The 14,248-nt window shown below is 29.4% G+C and overlaps 1 protein-coding gene across 17 annotated transcripts in view; it reads left to right on the top strand.

Moving 5' to 3' along the window:
- The first annotated feature begins 1,193 nt into the window (after nucleotides 1-1,193).
- The window catches only part of LOC105193864 (glutamate-gated chloride channel), a 55,322-nt gene continuing 42,267 nt past the window's right edge, over nucleotides 1,194-14,248 (top strand). For 13 of the 17 annotated variants that reach the window (XM_039458732.1, XM_039458740.1, XM_026135198.2 and 10 more), the window contains exons 1-2: nucleotides 1,194-1,273; nucleotides 1,910-2,032. The gene's annotated coding sequence lies outside the window, so the exon portion shown is untranslated. Of the gene's footprint in view, nucleotides 1,274-1,378; nucleotides 1,398-1,793; nucleotides 2,033-14,248 lie in introns of those variants that run through there. The other 4 variants (XM_026135185.2, XM_039458731.1, XM_039458733.1 and 1 more) reach the window with 4 other exon arrangements.

The following is a 14,248-nucleotide window of genomic DNA, read 5'->3' as shown; positions in this document are numbered from 1 at the left end:
TCAACTCGAAGCAAGGTTTCACATGGATTTAATTCAAACTTATTGTGTCTAATTTTTTGGTAGTGAGAATTATCTCCTTGCAGAGAAGATACGAAATACACTTTTCCATGTGGGATTTACAACTTTCCAGGCACAAATAGAGGTGACACGTAAGTTTTAACCCAATTTCTATGTGTCTAGGGTGATTTCTAGCTACGACACGACTGTGTAACACAGTGAATCATTTTATCCTTGTTTAATATTGGCAAATAACAAGGATAAAATAATTCACTGTGTTACACAGTCGTATCGTAGCGGGAAAGCTCATAATTTTTGATAGTGGAGCTTTCTCGTAAGAATAAGGCGAGGACAGAATGCCATGTACTTTTCAACACAAAGCGAGATTTTAGATGAGTTTAAAAGTTTCCGCGCAAAGCGAGGTTTCCTCCATTTGTATATTCATACACGTGCTGTTAGAGTGAGCATCTACAGTTCAATCGCAGTCGTTAAAGTACTACTAACAATTTTACCTCCTGAATATATTAAATTTATTTAAGAATTCAGTATATTAAGAAAAGATATTTTTAATATTCTTCTTTTCACATAATAAAAGGATAATTTTGAAATATGCTAAATAAAGGTTAGAATATATTTACAACAGAACTAAAAATAAAACAGAAATAAAAACAATTTTTACAACAGAATTAAAAATAAAAATTTTGTAAGTCTACGCTTGCAATACATTAGTCGAGCTTTAAAGTGCACTGCAGTGGGCCAATCGCTTCGTGAAACAATAGACTATGGCTGTTTTCCAACAAAATATACAGATGATGCACAGTGTAACACGTAACACTGTGTCCAACACAAAGTGCTCCAACTGTTACATAGTTTGACATTGTAAAAGCTAAGTACAAATAAAATATAACAATGTCAACTTCTTGAAATATTTTATATTTAACAAGTGGTAATTATGTTCATTTATAATCAAAATTGTACAGAAAAAGAAGATAATTGTTATTAGTGTCATTAGTACCAGAAATTAAATCTAAAAGTTTGAATTGTATTCCAACAAAAACCTTACACTGCGGAACACAGTGTAACGTCAGTGAATTCTAGCTGGAAAACAACCCCGGGTGGTGCTGTGAAAAGGGTGGCTGCGCGACGGTGATGGCACCTAGTAACGTCCATGCTCGAAGGGTGGCAGCGGTGTAGCCGTACGGCGCGGTGAACGAAACTACCCTCTTGTCAGTCCGAAAGTCACCGCGTAAGCTCGCGGGTGCAAGTCGACGTGTGCGTAAGTCGTAATATGCTGTCACCGCCGCCGCCGTCACTCGCGCCGTCAGTGCGTGCATGCGCGTGTACGTGTGCGTGTACGTGTGCGTGTACGTGTGCGTGTACGTGTGCGTGTACGTGTACATGTACGTATGGATATGCATGCGTGCGTGCATAAGTATTTTTGTGAATGTGTGTGTGTGTGTGTGTGTGTGTGTGTGTGCACGCGCGCGCACATATTTATGTGTGTATGTGTGCGTGCGTGCGTGTGTGTATGTGTTTATATTTAAACACACGCATTTACGTGACAAAAAGTACATGTGTGCATATATTACGTACACGCAAACGTGCGCGCGCGTCTGTCTACTTACCTGTTTGCCTGCCTACTTGCCTACCTACCTACCTACCTACTTACCTACCTTCCTGTCTACCTTCCTACCTGCCTACCTGCCTACCTGCCTATCTGCCTACCTACCTACCTACCTACCTACCTACCTAGTTACCTACCTACCTACCTACCCACCTACCTTCCTATCTGCCTACCTGCCTACCTGCCTACCTGCCTACCTGCCTACCTACTTACCACTCATCTACCTATCTACCTACCTTCCTACCTATCTACCTACCTGTCTACCCATCTGTCTGTGTTCTCTACCAGTGTGAATACGTGTAGTGATCCACTTTCGAACAGAAGGACACGCATCTCGAGAGGAATTAAAGTGCTACGAGAGGCAAAACTCTGACACGGCCGACTTTTCGCGCAGATGTCTATCTGCTCTCAGTAAGTCTCTTTTGAAAGTTTGCCAGAAACTCGATTCTGTATGATATAAGCAATGCGAGAATTATCTCTTGCAAAAATAAAAAAACAAGAAAAAGAGACAGATATCTGAAAGAAAAAGCTCTTCCTACATTCAATTCATTTTACATCTAAAATAAAATCCCTTTAATCAGTTCTTGCTTTCTGTTTAACCTCCTTGTTGTTGCCTTGAACCAAGACAAAATTGAACAGTGATTCAGTACAACATTCTCTGGTCATATTTGGAAAGATGTATGACTTATATTTTAATTGCTAATGATATAATTAACATTAACTAAATTATTGATTCTAAATGAAATCTCGATTTGAATTGAATTTACAATCCAGTCAGAAATAATAATGGAATCGACGTCGATTCGATGATTTTAACGTTGAATCAATTTTATTATCATTTCTAACTAAGAATAAAACACATTTTTTTGTTAAAAAATTATTGTAATTATTAATCATCAGTAAAAAATATAATTTTAATTTTATAAAAAAAAAATATAGAATCTGAAATATAAATCAAAGATATATTACGATATAGCAAAATATCAGTGCAGATACCAAAGCAGATTTAATATCCAATTTTTTCTAATTGTATTTTACACAACTGAAATTTATCGCTTTTATTTTCAAATATCAATCATTGTGAAAATAATTTATTAATTATTATCCGTTATATGAAAGAATATCTGTTCTTTATGTAAATAATATGTGTAATTTATAATAATTAATGAAATTAGACAGAAAATATATGTACAATAAATCAATTGAATTTTTTATTTGGCTGGTATTTACAATAAAAATATAAAAGTGTTAAAGACAAATTAACAAGTAAGATGTTGTCTTCTTTAATTAATTTCTAAGTGTATATAGTGTAAACAATTGTAGAACGTTTCGACTGTATTAAATCCTCATTAGTTATTATAAACAAATGTAAATTAACAAAATCAACACATAAATGTTATACAAAATTTCGTGTTTATATCCATTAATATCAGTAATATTACAACAATTATATAATAAATAAAGCATTAAATTGATGATTTATAACAGAAATGTGTAACAATAATTTAAAGTTGGATCAACTGTGTGTAAAACTTTCTGATTAATTTGTCCTTGCATTACAAAAATTTGTTGTCGAGTCCAATAATATATATTAAAATTATGCCAGAGTTGCTGAATGATCAGTATCAATCAAATCACGTTGTCCGTTAAAAAAATTGAAATTCGTTTAGTCGAGTAAGGTATTGAACTTAGTTGTCAAATTGACATTGGCTTTCTATTTTAATAGCTTTCGAAATGCGAGAAAAAATGAGATTTTCTCTTCTTTTTCTCTAATTGGTAAGTGATCAAAATAATCTTTTTTATAATTTCATCATAAATTAACAGCATTTTAAATCTTTATAATATCATAAATTAAAATACATTTGTAAATGTATGTATTTTTAATTATTGTTACACATTTCTATAACTATAAATTATAAACTTGGCGCCTTATCTGAATAAATTTAATATTAAAACTCAAGTACTTCGACATGTAAAATGATTTTATCAAACAATGATGTAATCGCCATCGTTTTCTATAATCTTTTCCCAACGTTTCGATAGCACACGGTTACCTTAATCATAAAACGATCTCTATTTCGCGTTAAAAAAAAAAGTGTAGTTTTTGACAATTTCCAAAGATTCCCATTCAAATCATTTTGTAATAATCGATGCAAGCAATAATCTAATGATGCGCGATCAGGAGAATACAACGCGTATAATATCCCATTTCAGTTCCTTTAGTTTGCGCAAGGTGTGTTTTATAGTGTATGATTTATGTGTGTTGTCGGAGTGAAAAACGACTCTCTTACGATTGGTCAATTACATGGACACTTCTCCTCGATTGTTATCTTCAAATTGTCTAATTGTTGACAGTACTTGTGATTGAATTAATCGTTTGGCCAACGAGGAACAACTCAAAACAAATTATTCCTTCCTTTGCAACTCAACCAAATAGAAAGCACCACTTTCTCAGAAAATTAAATTGCAAATTGACTTTTGCATTTGAATCATGCACGCTTATCTGCTAGTTTTCAAGTACGTCTGCATTGAATATTATTGTACACGATCCACTTTTCATTACTAGTCGCAAATCGATCCAAAAAACGATGTTTTATGTACTCGAGAGCGAAAAAATAGCTACAGAAACTCGATTTATCTTGTTCGCTTCATTGTTGAAAATACAAGCCAAACAAAAATTGCACGTGTTCTATATCTATAAATTCAAGTTTCTAGGAACTTTTAATAAATAGAATTTCAAAAATATTTGAAATACTTTTGTATGGAAACTCTTAATAAAATTACTTAAATTTTCTTACACAATTCTTGCTTCGAAATTTGACGAAAGGATAAAATTAGCATAAGACGCATAAAAAATTTCACGACCAATTAATTCTATACAAGCTCTAAAAGTAAATTCGCAAAATGAAGAAAATGAATAAAAACATCCAGCTCCATTTACCCAAGTCCATTTATCTCGTTGCAAAGTAAACAACATTATTCGCAAATAATTCGGCGTGATTTGCGATAAAAATTAGTGATTGTAATCATTCAACTGTTTAATTTTGTGTATTAATTTTTTTTCAACTACCATACTGCAGATATTACATAACTCAACTTCTATCGAAGATATCTTTCGCTCAAAATTTCAAAGACGCATCTTGCATCACATATCGTTCGCTTCTAGAATCTTCAATTGAACAGTCATATAAACGTGGAAAATACAAAAAGTGGGTTAGTGGAAACAACGGTTAAAGCAAAAGAAATAAAGTTCGTGCTCGTAATGAGCTAACGCCAAGTGGAGGAGATGCGGAGGGAATATACGCACGCCGTTTGAATTATAAGCGAATATCGATCTTTCATATCACGAGGGCCGCACGCAAAAATAACTACAAAACCTCGTGCTTTGATATTTTACGTCGCCTATTTCAAAGAGAATTTTAACTCATTAGTATTGTCATCAGCAAATCAAATTCGCATTTGTCCTGATAAAATAATTACGCTTTTTTTAATTAAAGTTGTTATCAGCACATCGAGCTGCTCTATCAGCTTATACATTTCCATAAATATGTATGTACTTTGTATTGAATTCTACTTAAAATTCTAAATAAAAATCGAATACGTTTCTCATTGCTAACATTCATAGATTTATTCCAAATTTCCATAATTTCCATAAATTATAAATTGTGTTGCAAACTACAATAAGTTTTTTAAGCGCAGCTCATTCTCTTTATTAAAAAAAGCAACAAATCTGCAGTCTTCTTATGTGCAATCGCTTAGCAATTTTACAAGTCGCATTTCATCTTGGATTAAGAGATTATCCTGAATGAAATTGAATGAAATAAATCAAGCACAGATGTACACAATACATGTGGACACGATCGTTCAAAACACTTTTTCGAACCAACATCAAATTTTTCTGGCATTACTTGGAAAAATAAATATAATGTACTTGTATTTATACTTGTATGCAATTTTACAAGAATATATTATCGTACACGAGAATATCTTGTACTTGGCTCTCTATTGGCATCATTCTGCATGATTAAAATTTATTTCATTAGAACCTAATTGTAGACAATTTTATCATTTTAAATATAATGTGTTTTTTAGTTATTTTTGACATGATATATAACGTTAATGTTACAAAATAATTTAAACTTTGTAAACTAAATATTGTTGCAGTTAAAATATTGTTGTTCTAAGCTACTGATAACAACTATTTTTCCTTTCTGACAAAATATACCTGTCTCTACATCAATTATCAACAATAATATAAATGTGATCTAAAGATCTCTACAGATAGAAAAATAATCACATTTTTAACTCTCCCACTCACAGTGAACTTGTATTCGTTCAATTAATATTGGGGTATACTGTAATCGCATTTTGAATGTGCTCGTTTACGTGATATTTTGTATAATATTTTCCTTGTACATCGCAATTTTCAACTGTGTCTTCATAGATAATAAAAAGACTAAATTTAAGACTACAAAAATAAAGGAAGCTTGATTGTCACTTCATGGATCATCGAATTACGGTGATCCAAGTTTCCAAAAACCGCTAATTAAATTAATAAACATTGACATGTTTTTTGATATGTTACACGAGATAATTTTTTGATATGTTTCAATATTTTAAAAAATGAGGTATAATATAAATATAAAATCCTCTCGTGATTTGAATGATAAAAGATAAATAATCAAGAAATAAATAGAAAAATTTATTTAAATTTATATTTTATTTGTTAGCTGATAGCAGTCTATAAATTTGCAGTTCTGAAATTTAAAATACTTTTTAATAAAAATTTAATAAAAATTTAAAGAAAGTTGTTACGTCAACTAGCATCACACTGTTGAAATGCTTTTCAAGCAAAGCTTTAAAGAGTAAAATCACAGTTTTTAATGTCTCTTTATAAAAGAGACTTTTTTTAACTAATAATTAAAATTTCAGAAAAGCTTATTTATAGAATAAAATTATCGATCAAAATAAAGTCAAACGTATAAAAAAGAAATAAAAGAACAATTTAAATATGTTGCGATGAGAAAAAGAAACATAAAGATATTTTGCCTTATGATTTAGCGTTTGTATCCTCGAATAATAATTTTTTACAAAGAACTTTGTAATTCCAAAGTTTCTTTTTACACATTTTATTTGAATAAAGATTCGCTCTTGGGATTATTCCCAGAGAATTACGAAAATGTTGAGTTGGCAAGAGTGAAGTGTGGTACGCCGCTTATTTCGAGCACGTGAACTTTTGACCTCGTCTTCTGTTTTGCGTCATTAACTTGTGCGTGCAATTTTCCAAATCATTATTATTTTCTTTCTTCAATTTTTATCGCGATTTCAGGAAAAGTAAAAATTAACATTAAGCTATTTTTCGAAAGAGTTAAGAAATAGTTTTACATAAATTTAATAAATTAATAATTAACAAAAATTTACAAAAATCTGAATAGTTAAAAGGGTTTTGGAAAATAAATTTACAAAAACATTAAAGATTCGTCAATAATTATACCTAATAACTTCCTAATTTAATATTTATTTTATTATTATTGCTAATAATAAACAAGTTAGAAAAAAATTTCTTTTAATATTTTTAAATACACTTGGAATAAAAAAAATAATATTGTTAAATATGATTTCTTTTATTTTAAATTTATTTGACAATTATCTAATAAGTTCTTGATCAATGTTATAAGACAAGGACTAGAAATTGCATCTAAATAATTGCTGCGAATCTGAGCCAATAACAATATTTAAATAATTTGACATAGTAAACGACACAGTAATTGCGTTAACAACACTCAGAAAAACAACAATATTTCGTAGTTTACTTCAACCGAGTTGATCGTTCTCATTTGCCAGGATCGATCGTTAATTTTACTCTTACTAAGCGTTCCAAAAATAATTTATTGACTCTGTTTTATTAGAACGTACGTACGCTGGCTGTGTATCGCTTGTCTCTTTTATGCACATACGTTCATGTCCTTTTTCTCGTACATCGAACCTTATCGATCAATTATCGAAATATTTAACAGCTTAAGGAGATCCTAAAGTCTGTTCTGTTTTATCGATTAAATGCAATAATTTTACGACAACTTGTTTTACTTTTACAGATTTTGAAATCTTATTCCAGAATTAAAATATAATATAAGCATTAATTCTGTACCTGTCTACAGTCTACAGTATAGACTTTATACAGAAAACGAACAAATTAAAAAACATTTTTTAATTTTATCGTTATTTGTATCATTTATAATATTTTCGAAAATTCTTACATTGCATAGGGATAATATTATCGCATAGAGATAATAGGGATAATATAATCCTTCCTGCTTTGCATAAATTTTCGTGAAATATTCTTTCAATATGAACTATTTTTCGCTAAATAAAAAAGTAAAAAAGAATTCATAATGCTACATTTGTTATACAATTTCCATTGTCTTGGAATTGTATTTTCTCGACGTCCTGATACTTGTGTGTGAAGTTTTTGCTTGTGATACATGGATACACGCATACGTATGTTTCTCACATGGTGTAGAAACTTTTATCGGTACCTGTCGAACTGTCAGAAAAGAGTCCCTATGGAGTAGTTTCCAGTCTATTAAGGATGGATGTCACATTTTACATCCGTTCATCGAGTAATATTAAACTCATTCATCGTGTAACATTAGAATCGACATTCGAAAACCAAAATAGAATAATTAGATTTTATTATAGGAAAGAAAATGTAGCTAAAAGGATTTCTATCTAGAGGATTAAGAAATAAGTCATTTATGTTAGCATTTTTTCAAAAATTAAAGTTTTGAAAATGTGTATTTACCATTATATTATAACACACGCGAGTATAGAAAACGGAATTATAAAAATAATCTAATAGAAATGATATGTATAATAACAGATAGAAGTTCAAAATATGCTCTCTCCCTCTCTCCTTCTTCCTGCTCGCCCCCCTCCCCCCCCCCTCTCCCAAGCTTCCCACTATCCTTTCCTCCCTCTTTTCCCTTTCTCTATGACGTCATCAGGTAAATGCACTCATCCCTTCCCTATTTCTTTCGCATTCAACGTCAATGCAATGCTGCCTTAACATCAGGTCAACCGAGGTCGAGCTGATGGTAATTTCACTTATCCAAGTAGCAAACATACATCATTTTGACGTAAAATTTTAGTAGAAAATGCAGAATAAACAAATAACTATTTTATCAATTTAAAAATCTAGCAAATTTAGTTTGGTTAAAATTGATAAAAATTTTAACACTTCCTAAAATAAAAACTCATTTGTAAAAGAATCTATTATAGATAAGTTGCGCGACATCGTGAGAGACTTGTTTCAGTTTTCTACAGTTAATGTATACTCAACTCGGAAAGAACAAAACTTAACTTGAACTTTATTCACTCCCATAGTATTACACAAAAAATAATCTTTCCGCAGAAAGACTGGAGTCTTCATAGATTCATTATCGATTCGTCCGTTTACATATACATACTAGTTTCGAAAGTCGGAACATAACTTATCATATACCTTTAAATTCGTACCAAAATAACCTTTATTTTGCTTATAAAAAGAAATAACAATTTTGAAAAAAAATAAGTGGTGGGGAAAAGTGTAAAAGAAACTTAAAAACAAATTTTTTTTGTCATTGTTATTAAGTACTCTTGAAGCCATTCAACTTTCATTCAAAATATTCTTTTGTATCTCTTATAGTTTCGACGATATACACTTCGAAAGAAAAAAACCGAACTTTTCTTCACAGAGGTGTTTCATCCCCTAAAAGTGAGTTTGGGCAAGGATAAAAAAAATACGTGTCCTTTGTTTTGATCTGTACTATAACATATTAAAGACTCGTCAAAATCGGATAGGGACACTTCCATATCTTTCCTTGTTAGTAATCTTTTCTGTTTTAGCTGCTAATCAAGTTAGCTAATTAATGCGTAAAAAATCACAATATCTTTTCTTTCACTCTATATTTGTATTTTTCTGAGATTAACTTTCTTTGCTTTATTATTATAAAAGCAAGCATAAATCATAAAGCTTTATTGCATAAAAAAATTATATAAAGATTAACATGAAAAAATAATCGCTTCTTGTCACTTAAATTTGAAAAAAGATTTATTTTATTATTTAACGTTTTAAATTAATTTCTTATATCAATAAGCGAATTATTTGAAAGAATTTAGTGTGGTACAGACAATTGTTTTACAGCTTTATCATAAATTTAATTCTTATTAAGAAGTTTTACTTTCAAATCTCTCTCTCTCTCCCTCTCTGGAGCGCGCGCGCACGTGTATAAGACAAATGTGAAATAGAACAATCTATGTCATATATTTATACGTTCGTGATTTGAATTTGCGCAATCTCAAAATGCAACATGATAATTTGCATCTAACGAGACTGATTGTAAATAATCCCTCGACATAAATAGTGCCGAATGCGATACAATGACGGAACTAAGATCTGTGAAACTTCACACTTATTATACATTCTATTATTATAAAAAGCATATTTCCATATAAAATTTGCAAAACAAAAAAATTTTGAAGAATATCAATGATAAAATATTTCATACTTCATATTTCAATATTTCATTCAAGTGTGAGATAAAATTCTTGTTGCTCATCGTGCGATTAACCGTGATAGCGGAAAAAAAAACGTATCATTTCTTTGTGCCGCGAGTTGTAAGGTCACTTATTCTCGAGTGAAAGCGACCGCGACTGAGTCAGACAGACCGGCTGACCTTGATGCGCGGCATTACTACTTGCGATAGCTCAATACACAGTTACTACCCCGAGTCGATGCTACACTTACCGCTTTTACGACCGTAGCCTTAGAACGAAAAAGTCTATGCCACATTGTGTATTCCGCATTGGCACACGCGATCATTATTCATGTACTGTCCAATTTTTAAGTAAAAATAGAATCTAGGTTTTATAATTCAAAAACATCTTTAAAAAGAGAGAGATTTTAATAAAATTTTAACATATAAAAATAGTATTTGAAAGTATTTTGACGCGGAAAACATTGAAATGATAGCAAAAACCAAAGACCTTTATTAGTTGTCCTCAAATTATTCTAAAATTGTTGACAAATATAAATCTATATAATAAAATATTAACATTGAAATTTCATATTATTATTATTTAATATTTTAATATTTTATTAATTTAGTATTATTAAAAATTAATATATATTATATATAACAAAAATTAAATTAGATTATATTACTCTAAATAAAATTTGATTGTAAGTTTATATGTAATATGTAAGACAATTTTTTAATAACAAACATATTTCTGTGTGTGTGTATGTGTGTGTGTGTGTGTGTATGTACTCAAAATTTTTTATATATATTCTATTATATATTGTTTATAATTCAAGAACTCAGAGTTATAACATTCTACAATTTTTTGTTTTATCTTTTTGTAAAAAAAACAAAATAAAATAATTATTAAATTGCATTACTAATCAATTTATAATTTTATTAATGGTTGGTTTACAATTTATTCCACGATTTTTTTGAAAAAAATTTTGTACGCAATAATGTTTACTCATATAAAAATATTAACTTTTACATTAACAAAATCGGTAAAAGTAAAAACATGCCATATGATATCATATATACGAAATATTTGTCGCAATAAACTAAAAGGTTAAGCCTCAGATCTCTTGGTTACACACGTCGGCTGGCACGAAAAGACACTACTGTGTCATGGTCATGACGAAATGTAGTCTGTTTCGCATAGGAGTGATTTTATTGATGATGCATGCATTTTTCGAATAAGATTAAAACTTTCAACTTATATGTGAAAAAATACATTATAATAAAATTAAAAAAGTAATATTTTCTCAATAATTAACACAATTAGATATTGAAAATTTGAAAGATAATTATCTGTAACTAAAAATTATTCCAAAATTCAAAAATATCTCATTTTTTAATATTTTATTTAAAAATGTTTTATTATCTTACAGAGAGAGAGAGAGAGAGAGAGAGAGAGAGAGAGAGAGAGAGAGAGAGAGAGAGAGAGAGGAGTACATTGACCCCAGAATATTAAGAAAAATTAACTTTTTTGAGTGTTTTTATTTTTAACTCTTCACTCGTCTGTATTATTTATATAAAAGTATATAAAAATTATCGAGGTCAATAAAATCAAAGATTTAATTATACGCTTTTTAATTAAAAAGTGTATAATTAAAAACTTTACATTTAAAATAACAGAACATATTCCAAAATAAAAAAAATACATAGTTTAATGTACATAGTTCAATATACTATTTTATAGTTTTAATAATCTTTTATTTTCACGTACGATCGATTAAGTATACGATCGAAATAACTACGAGCAGTGAAGTGTATGTAGCATTAATGTATGTAGCAGGGAACGTTAAGTGCCAAAAGTGAGAATAAAGGATCCCTAATTTCGAATCTCAGGCGATTCAATTTTTCCGTCACCTACATTTGCGTCATTATTTTTCTATAATTTATTCAGCGATTTACTACAAATGCTTAATATATTACTGTATTTTCTTAGATCATTTTGTTATTAAGTATTGTAATTTTATAATATAGTTGAGATACTATTTGTTCGCAAATTTATACTTGCTAGTACAATTTTTTTCTTTGAGTGTACTATTTCATGCACATGGCTATTGTAAATAGTGTATTTAAATTTATACTCCTCTGAGCATTAATACTCTAACTCAAAATTTTCAATATTTTAATACATTTATTAACAATAAGGAGAAGCCGCCAGCTGTGAATCGCAAATCATAATCACACCTTAATAACTTGTAATAGAAACATCTCGTGAATACGCATGTGAAATATGAAGTGTAGATGGCTCGCTATTAAATATTAATTAACAATAAACAATTTAGTTAGTATCCTTCCTTTAAATATTTCTTTTCTTTCTTTAAATATCAGTAGGATCCAAATTGGAATTTTGATGCTATCTTTTTTTTTAAATAAAAACATAAATATTTTTTTACTTTATTTAAATGTGAAACAGCATAAAAAAATTAACACATTTAAAAATAGTAAATCTTAATTTATGTTTTACAAAATTATATTTTTATCTCATTTTTTATTTCATAATACAAATTTTGGGATGAAAATTATGGTAAAAACAAAGAAAACAAAGACATTTTTGGCAAATTGGAAGACAAAATAAAAGGTAGTTGACTGCATTCACATTTCGATTTCGACAATTCTTTAAAAAAGCAAAGTTAAGAGAAAAGGTAGAAAGAGGAAAAAAGCAGAAGGTAAACAAAAATAGATGAAGAAAATAAACAAAAAATTTACTCAAAATACATACATTTATCTAATGCTTTTTTTCAGATTTCCAGATTTTTCCAGATTTTTTTTTTCCTTAAAATTATCTTTTATACAATGTCGAATTTGTCAAAAATGTATCTGTTTATGTCTTTGCAATCATTTTCATCCCAAAATTTATATTATGAAATAAAAATCGATTATATAGAAAATAGAATAATATTGACCATTTAAAAATGCATTATTTTTTAATAACTTTTCGCATTTAAATAAAATAAAAAATATTTTCTAATTTATTAAAAATAAAAAATAGTAATATCTGGATTCGAGCGGTATCGGGTCGGTAACTTGGTAACTACTATGGACGTCTTACAACACCTATACAAGACACTAAAATCGTTTATTGTTAATTACTATTGAATGGCTGACTATTTACATCTAATATTTTACATATGTACTCATGTATAATAGGTGAGACCTTTCACGCTATTAAGGTCTAATCATAATTTGCATTTTCCAGCTGGCGGCCTCTCCTTGTAAGTATAGAAAAAAATATAACGAAATATCGCGCCCTCGAAACATACGTATATACTATTATTGCGATTAGAAGGTTACGTACATGGTATAATGTTGAAGTGATGTGGAAGGCAGCAATCAGTGCTATTGAAACTTATTACGCAACCATAACTTTACTTTTACTGCAACCTTCACCCTAGGTGGTAAGAAAATTACGTCATAGTGAAGTAGAAGTCAATATCACGCATATGTATCTATTTTTTTGCGTTCAAAGAGTATATATTTTTTAAATAATAAATATAATGCTCTACATTAAAGTTTTCCAGATCTGTATAAAACGCGACCCATTTTTTAAAACGGCAAACATCCAAACAACAACCTATCTGGTTTTGATAAAACGTGAGGAAGAAGGGTATAAATTGCTTATTTATTTGTATCACTTTATTTATATCACTTTATGCCTTCTACTTTTTTCATTCTTTATTGAATATGATTTTATAAATATTTTATCTATTCCTATTGTATATCTGTAATTACATCTGTTATTAGATGTAAAAATGTGAAGAGGTGCTTACTTTTTTTTATGACAATTTTGACAGCATCGATTAAAACACTTTTATGTGCAAGAAGTTTGATAACTGTAGTTTATTTTGAAATTAACTTTGATTCACGTTTTAAACAATTGCCACATTTTATCGCGACAAAAATAAAGCAGTTTTAATTCGATAAATTTCGATATAATTTTTCATTTTTTCGATGATTTTAAAGTGAAGCTTAAATAAAGAATCCCGATCGGAAAAAATAAAAATTAAAGAATACAACGGTGTGACACAAAATTACGTAAGTAGATTTTTAAAAAGTA

Source organism: Solenopsis invicta, chromosome 16, assembly GCF_016802725.1.
Source record: "Solenopsis invicta isolate M01_SB chromosome 16, UNIL_Sinv_3.0, whole genome shotgun sequence".
NCBI classification, from domain to species: Eukaryota; Metazoa; Arthropoda; class Insecta; order Hymenoptera; family Formicidae; genus Solenopsis; species Solenopsis invicta.
The sequence above is the reverse complement of the archived record's forward strand: the minus strand, read 5'-3'. Positions and strand labels throughout refer to the sequence as shown.